Here is an 8,916-nt window from a genome sequence, read left to right on the forward strand (position 1 = left end):
GACAACACAGAGAGCGGTTGCTATGGTAACTGCAGTGGCGAGAATGCTACACGCTCAGGATTTTAGGTATTCACTACTTATGACTTCTCGTCTTTGGCCAGAATAAATAATGTGTTTTTTTTCTTCTTTAATTTAGCAAACTGGCTATTAAAAACAAAAAAACAAAAAAAAACAATCACCTCGGACGAAGCCAATGTTATTGGACATCGCGCAACAGGTGCCGACTTTTGTTTTTTTTTTTAAGCCAATTTTTAATAGAAGAGAAGTTGCGTAACCTCGCATACAAATGCGGAGACAAAGCCAAATCATTTTCACACTCTCAAACAAATTAATTCTGCAAACACTGCATGATTCACGTTCAAAGACGGAAACGCTTGATAAGAGTGGGAAAAATTTGGGAGTACGGATGTCATTTTTTACTCGCAAACTCATTCTAAAAGTGCCAATGTTACGCTCATCCAAGTGTCCCTTTGATCATTTTTCGTTAAGCAGTAACGTATTATGAACAAAAAAAAAAATCGACACTGGAGAATTACATTTTTCAAATTCCCATTGGAAATGTCCCCTGCATTTTTTTTTTTTTTTTATACAGCAGTGACAAAAACATCAGGCCCTCAACGCCACGTCCAAACACAAGTTTAAAACACCAGCACAAGCTCACATCACAATACATATCGATCCCTTTTTCAGGATATGCAAAGAAGCCTCTTCCAGGTTCTAATGACAGACTGCGCGAGGTTGCGTTCTGGAAAATGTCAATAGTGGAGAAAAAAAAAAAACATTCAGTGACATTTGAAGCGTGATTACGCTTTGAAAAAAAAAAAAAAAAAAGGGACAATCGGTTAGTCACAGAAGAGAGTTTTAAAACGTGAAGGGAGCGGCTGCTTTAGAAAACAATGCAGCTCATTTAAAACGATTCATGCAGCATTTACATTACGATGAATCGGTTTCGATGAAGTCCGGGTGTCATTTGAAGTAGATTACAAATCATTTATTTTGCTCCTTGTCCGAAAACCTCGAGGAAGACAAAAGAGCATGTTATTGGCTATCATCACCTGCATTGAATTGTGACTCAATTGGAATATAGTTTCACGACAAATACACAACACGTCATAAAGAGAGTTGCCAGTCTTGGAGATGATCACAACGTTTGCCTAAAAGGGAAACTGTTGGATTCTCATCATGATGGAAATAAATTAAAAAAAACACTAAACATGAATCACAGCTCGTTGCATGTCATTTAGTTGCCAGAGACGTCAGATGTTGCATTCTCCAAATCAAAAGAGCCCCAAAGATATATTGTCCATTTCGTTCCAATATTAAATGAATTTCAGATTTGCATTCCAGACGTCAAAACAAAATGTTTGATGAGTGCAATTCCATATCACTAAATGAATAGAATACGCTTTTGCAATGCAGATGTTGCAAGGTTCCCAACTTCTTTTTAGGTCATTCCGTTTTTTTTGTGTCCATCTTCTTGAAGGACTTCATTATTTTGCAGCAGGAGGGGGGCACGATGAAGGCCGTGAAGGACTGCCAGACTAAAATGTCCCAGATAAGAACACGAGCTGTAACACTTAACACCTGCATTTTGCTCTTTTGGAGGAGCCTTAAAGTAGCCTTGCTGGAACGGTTTCGTAATCGGCGTTTACGATTACGCTTACAATTAATACAGCAAACGACAACGTCATTGAATGGATTGTTTAATTTGCGTGAATTCACGGCTGATGTAAAAGCATTTCAGGTTTTAATGGTAAGCGATCGTTCTCGTAGCTTCGAGCAAACAAAAGTACAACGCGCTAATTACAGTTTGCGGCGTCACAACTTGGCAAGAATTCCCAATAACAAGTCCTCACTCTTGAGTTTCCTTTGCCAGCGAGTACTATATGAAGCCTGATATTACACTTGACTGTGGAGCTGAAAGAGGCGTGGAGATAACGGAGGGAATGTGTGGGAGAGCCGAGACAAAAAAGCAAGGCTTCGGAGCGGCAAAATGCCAAGGCTGAGACATCAGACCTTCCCCTGAAAAAGTGGGGGAATCTGTGAACATGAAGCTTCAAGGTTGCACAAACTCAAATGGAAGTTTGGGAAAGCGGCGAGGGAGGGGGGGCGGGGGGTTGCTTCGCACAAATTTAAAGAAGAAATTTGTTATCAGTTCATGTTGAAAATAATGATGTCTAAATCATTTGCTCAGGGATGGAGGCCTGTTGAAAGGAGAAAGGTTTGGCCGATATCGCCAATATCGCATTTTGTTTACAACTAATATATGAGGGCCGTTACTTTTGAGTCGCATTCACCAAAACTCAAGTCCCAAAACTACAGAATAATCGGGCTACTTTGCATTGAACATTTTCACCCCTCTGCACCCCACCGAAGAAAAAAAACAACAACACAAAAATGAATGATGGCTCCTCATTGATTGAGGGAGTTACGTTTCGGACACACTTGTCACAATTGAAAATCTTCCCGCACATATTAAACGCGTCTTTTGGAACCAACTTTTTATACATATTGTAAACATATGTGAACACACTGGAGGTGTCAAAATTAATCGATTAATTGACGTCTCCTCGATTATCAAAGTAAGTGAGACATTGACATGCACCCGTAAGAAAGCAACACAACAAAATAGTTTGACTCCCTCAAAGACAAAATGAACTTTCGATTTTCACCTCTGATGTCTCATATCGGGAAGGATGCACACAATCAAGGTGAAAGTGAATCAAAGGGAAGGATCCTTGGCCTACAACGACTGCGTTGGTCGCCATTCAAGGTTTCGTCTCGGATGTGTGTGCAAAGATATGATGCAATAACATTTAGTTTGTTATGTTACGTCCCTCCAAAAGTTTTGGAACGGCAAGGTCACTACCTTTATTTTTGGTGTATACCCAAGACATTCGGCTTGCCGATCAACAGATGAAAATGGGACAAAGGTTCATGGTGATTACATCGAGATGTGTTAAACAACTCTGGGCCGAGAAGATTTTGCTTGAAAACGCAAACTTTTCAATACGAGTGAGAAAATGGCACACGTAACTAGACAGCGCTTGTTTCGGACATCATCACGGCTGCAAAAAGCTAACATGAAAACCAGAGCACTCTGTATGGGAGAAAAGCAAACTATATGGACTTTGAGAGAAGAACGAGAAGAGGGAAAGTCGATCAGGGCGATTGCACAAACATTGGCTACAAGCGATATAACAACATCAAACCGGTCGGCCAAGGAGATCAACAGCAGTTGATGATGGAAACATGGTGAGATCGGTGAAGAAACACCCAAAGAGAGCCGTCAGTGACGTCATTGCCAACCTCCGCAGGGCGGGGGTGTGAAGGGATCACGAGCCATTGTTCGAAGAAGACTCAGAGAGAAGAAATATACAGGCCATACGGTAAGAGCAGATGGATGGAGTGTTTGGGTAACGTCACCTCATCGGAAAAAAAATATATATTGAATTTTAAATGGAAATGAACAAAAGCATTACGACAAAATATCTGTCATTGACAGTATTTAGAAAATAAAACATTAACAAGGATTATTGATTTAATTTTTTTCTCAAGTTCGGCGGGGCGGATTAAAACGTTTAAGGGGCCGCAAGTGGCCCCCGGGCCGTAGTTTGCGCACGCCTGCAATAGAGCATGAATTTCTGAGACTGGAGGGAGGAACCATCAAGAGACAAACAAAAACTGAAGGAGGTTGCAGTAAAAGCCTGGAAAACATTTCACATGAATTTCAATTATTGCAAGTAAAGTTTATGCCACCAAACATTCAACGTTATTCAATTTCAGTGGATTGAATAACGTCCGTTCCATTCATTTTACCCACTTGGAAAGCGCGTAGCTTCAAACAAAAGTTGCTCTGTCCTGAGTAGCTGAATGAAATTAAAGCTAACCCAAAACAAAAACAAAAGAATTGACCTTTCCTTCCCAATACTTAAGTTGGGGAATCGTCAACTTCTTGTTCTGTGACTGGCCTTTCCGCCGCCAGTGACAAAAAAGCCGCTCCATCGCCATCATGTCTGCCAAGACAAGTGAGTCATCCCAAGTCTGTTTTGCTTTGGGAAAAAAAAATAACTTTATATTTTCATGAAGGTTCATTCGCAGCAAATTTTAAATGAGCTTCTTCGGATCGTTCCAAATTGAGCAGAAGAGAGCGAAGAAAGACACGCCGCCAGTATGCATTTGCATATTTATCCAAATGACTGACTTTGTTCTCTCTTGTATTATTTGTGAGAAGAGTTTGAAAATGTTTTCTGATGAGGGTGTGTGATTACTGAGCTCAATTTTCTTGGCATTGCAATTGTCACAAAAGACTCCTTTTGGAGACAGCCAAGCCAGCCCCTCCACGGCGAAAAGCGCCATTTGTCTGGTGCCCAAACCGTACACGCAGTCTAGACAAGTCTACTCCACTCTACCGACTCGGCGGCTAGTTCAATGTTTCCACCTGCAACAAGAAATCTTGACACAAGACATCAACGATACCAAACATTGTCGCCCGCGCTTTGATGAAGGTGAGATAAGGTTACGTGCGTGCTCAGTAAAAAAAATATCTGATATTCAGCTTTTGGGTGAAATTTCAAAGTGAAGCTAAAATGCACCAAAGCGCTCCAAGGTCATCTTGGTGTTCACATTTTGACATCGTGCGACCACGAACACATCGAACGATGGTGGGCCGCCATTGCGAGGTTTCCAGCTAGATTTTGTCAGAGGGAAGCGAACACTGATCTTGCCGTGCCGACAATGAAACAAAATGCTTTGAAGTAGAAGTCGTAAAAATACAGAAACATTGAACGGTCGGACAAGTTTAGAGGTCAACTAAAATTCACCTGTAGCCAATTTTAGGCTCATCCGTAAATTTGACTCCCAAGCAGAGTATTTCTTACTTTTTCAAAGTAAAGTATGATTTCGCTTTTTCCAATTAAAGAGGTGACATTCGTGACTCAGCAGCGAAACGAACTTATTGAGCACGGAAATTGGGATGAAAGCGGAACTTTCCACGCATTGTGTGATCAAATAAACTGAAAGCAAACATTTTTTTTTACTTGTCTTATTAAATGTGATAATTAATCACACACATTATTTATGGTCTGTGCAATTTAGTTGATCGTCGGAGCTTAAATTGCAAAAATGGCCGTAAACAAGCAAATTCAGTTCGGGCGACCTCGGAGCAAAATGAAAGCACGTTTTATCGTAAGGTTTAGGTACATCATTCATTTTCTCATTATTTCAGAAGGACGGCAAGAAAAAAAAAGTTGGCAATTCAACTTCAAGCGCAATCTGTGAAAACGCAACGTGAAAAAGTCAAGTCGAGTATTTTGGAGACTTTTGGATACTGACGCAAAACATTGTTGCAACATGCAATCTCCAAACTCGTTCTCAACGCTATGAACAAGAAAGTACGTGTTGTAAATGAAACATTTGATACGCTTGAGCAGAAATGATACTCGGTTACTTGAAAACGGAAGCAAAGTACAGTTAGTGCCGCGCGTCCGTGACCACTTGCGGCTTTTGAGCCCGGCCCAAGCGGCGCAGTTATGCTCGCATTCGAATTCAAGCCACATCCTTTCAATTACAAAGGCTGCACTTCGGATGGAGCGCGTGGAACGGCGGGGGCCGCAAGGGGTGGCGCACACATCGCCAACACAGTCGCAGCTCCAAAACCGGCCCTGATTGTAATTCCACAGATGAGCAACACTTTGTTCACTTGTGTGTCTCGACACACATTTAATTCATCGTGAAGCATCTGGAACGATATTATGTGGCGGATGGAGTCGGCATGAAGATGTTACTTTTTTGTAATCCTTCAGCAGTAAATGTTTTTTTTTCCTCCAAGTTACGAATCCTACGGGATTGGCTGTGTAATGATATGCAGAGACAAACCGCACAGAGTTTGGTGTCTGCTTCCTGTTTTGTTGCCCAAATAAAAAGCTTTGGTGCAGTAATATTGGACGTCTTTGAAACTTTTGGGCTCTTACTCGTGTTTGTGACTGCAAGATTTTATTCGGGCTTTGGGGCATTGGGGACAGAATGCAACGCAAAGTGTTTTGACAAAACGGACATATATTATCGCATTTTGCCAATTATCCGCATTGGCCTTTTTTTTTCTTTTTTTTTAGCTTTCAAGGCCGATAAATTGAAAACTGGTTTATTTTGGCTGGCTGCAGCACACTTTTCTCTTTCTCTATCTCTCTCTCTCTCTCTGCTGTGCTGGTGGCCCTGCCTGTAGAAGCAGATTGTCCCGCCCACTCGCCCACTGGTTTAACAAGAAATTAAAACACAAAAAGTTAATTAAACCCACTAAGTACGATGACAATAAAGGGATTTCTAATTCTAATTCTAATCAAAGTGGCAAATTGCTGAGTTTGTATACATTCATTTCAGGTTCGATATTTTATTTGATTTTTTTTTAGGTTTTGAAGTGGAAAATTATGGCGTTTTGTTTGTTGCAAAAAAACGCGGAAAGACCAACAATTGCAGGCTAATTTGCAATCCAAATCAAATTAGTCTTGATGTTGGACTAAGTGAGACTTACTCGGGTTTAGTGTGACATCAAACAGTCAGAGCGCCCCATATGTGGTTTTGGCATTACTGCTCACTCGTTTCATGCTCGGTTGGACTTGTGCGTCTGCCAGGAGCAACAGGCGGCTTGATACGACCGAGATCAACAAGAAGAAACATGAATGCACGCAGCATGGAACCGACCGCACGCGACTGAGCTAACTTGCACTCAAAATGATTGCATTTACAGTGAATAGCGACACTCGCATTTGGGGTGACGGCCGAAAACGGTCGAGGGCGGTCGCCGAATCATCCCGAGCCGACCGGACATGTGAATAACGTGTTGTGATGAAGACGCTTGGTATTTTCTTCTTTAATGAGGCATTCTATTTGGTGGAAGTCACGGCGCGTACTTTCCTCCTTTTCAAAGAAACGCTCAAGCGATGTTTGTTTGTGGTCATTTTCACGCGGTGTTTGGCTTGTCGGCTTACTGAGACGTGAAAGAAAAGCGAGACGTATTCGGAGTTGGAAAAATGCCAAGTGGCCATTTTAAAAAATAATAATAATAATCAAACTGTGGGCAGATATACTGCGTTGAATTGACATGTTTACAGAGCCGGGCAGTCGGTCCCGGTGGCAGAATGGTCCGGCCCACACATTTTTTCAGAGGGGGGTGACAAATTTAAAAAAAAGGGCTCGCCTAAGCAAGGCCGGAGGTGGATTTTAGTCCGGCCGTTGTGCGTGTGATGTGGTCGGACACCCCCCCTCCCTCGTATTGTTTTTTTTTTTTCATAAAAAATGACAACTGTACAGGGGTGTGTAGACTTTTACCTCTATACTTGTTAGAGGAATTTGTTTCTAAATCTGGGTTTTAAAAAAAAAAAAATACAGATCAAAGCATTCATACTTTTATGAATTTCAAAGGTCTGGTTTCAACCAATTTATTGCGGTGCAGTAGTTTGATGAGAAGTGACTTAAATAAAATAGCAAGCGTTCTGATTTTTGTAATCAAGCATTCAAGGCAATCTTTTATTTTTTATTTTTTCCTGACAGTTATCCGCCGTTTTAAGAGCGCCTCATTGCATTAGACGTCGCTCATCCAACACTTTCGGAATATTTTTGGCTTTTTTCTGGGATCAAAGATTAGAGCATGCAAACCAAAATGATGTCACAATGATGTCATGGCATTGTCACAAAAGCAGCAACACACTCATGTTGCTTTGAAGCCATTCTTGATTGTGATTGTGTGTATGATGCTTACAAAATTCACATTACCGTATTTATTTAATTCACTTGAACAGAGGAATTCTGACAACCTGTTTCTTGTGTTTGTACGCTATATCTTATATCAACGTTTGAATAGGAATTGGGTCATTGATGGTGTAGTGGTACACTGACCTGGTTTTGGTGCTGGCAGTGTGGATTCAGTTCTCACTCAGTGACAAAGTGAACGGTCCCCCTCTCTTGTATTTTTCCTGACATTGACCGCTGACTAGTCCAGAACATAGTCTTCTTTTCACCAGGTCAGCTCGGGTCCAGCTATCCGTGACCCTGAACAGGAGACGGGCTGTATGGATGGGGAATTAGAAACACATTTTAGCAGGAATCAACGTCATTTATTGATAACGACATTGACAAGAATATCGTTAATGTAATCGGCATGAAAAGTAAGCAAAAATAACTTTGTCAAGACAGTTTCAGTTTCCTCCCCCGCCCCCGTCTCATTAGATTGTGCCGGTGTCATAGCTGGAGAGTACATTGTTACACAGTCAAGTAGCTAACGGGTTCAAAAAAATGCAAATGAAGCAGCCCAACAGTAATCCCTGAGACTAATATGCAGGCTTTGCATGGAGCTCATGCACATCTGCCTGCTCATCGGCCCTAGAAGTTTTTCCACTGCTGTGCTCAGGATTCCCCCAAATGGAGCGTTCCATGGCTCATGTTACGGGATGTAACTGACTTATTTTGCCAATATATTTTTAAATTTTTTTTTTCACAAATAGGAGTAGAGTATGAATCTGTTTTTTGAGGGGGGGGGGTCCCTTGAGGTTTATGATCCCCTCGTACATTTTCAACGTGTCTCAGGTGGAAGCAAGACTTGGGGAAAAGAAGTTTGAGAATATGGCATATTTCATTGCGCCGACATGAGCCGCTGCACAAATGCTCGCTGGTTACCAAGGTAATCAAAGACAACAAAGTAAACAAAGGAGTGACAATGCCTAATTAAGGTCAAAGTGTTCACATGGGTTCATGGATTTTCCAAAGATATCTAAAATGTTTTCAATTTATGGACTAAAATAAACTATGAAAATAAATCTTTTGGAAATGATACACATTTCCAGGCTGTCAAGAATTTGCCAAAGTAACGAGTCTTGGTGCAAACCGAAAACTGAGGCAATTTAAGAAATTTCCAGGAAAGGC

General features: G+C 41.3%; 1 long non-coding RNA gene across 1 annotated transcript in view; it reads right to left on the minus strand.

Moving 5' to 3' along the window:
- Positions 1-8,916, minus strand: part of LOC148320324 (uncharacterized) — a 29,320-nt gene that overhangs the window by 18,784 nt on the left and 1,620 nt on the right. Inside the window, exon 2 of the long non-coding RNA XR_015839564.1 lies at positions 7,894-8,062. This is a non-coding gene — a long non-coding RNA (uncharacterized LOC148320324). The remainder of the gene's footprint in view (positions 1-7,893; positions 8,063-8,916) is intronic.

This window comes from Idiotropiscis lumnitzeri, chromosome 17, assembly GCF_059441095.1.
Source record: "Idiotropiscis lumnitzeri isolate Australia: NSW breed Sydney's pygmy pipehorse chromosome 17, RoL_Ilum_1.0, whole genome shotgun sequence".
NCBI lineage: Eukaryota > Metazoa > Chordata > Actinopteri > Syngnathiformes > Syngnathidae > Idiotropiscis > Idiotropiscis lumnitzeri.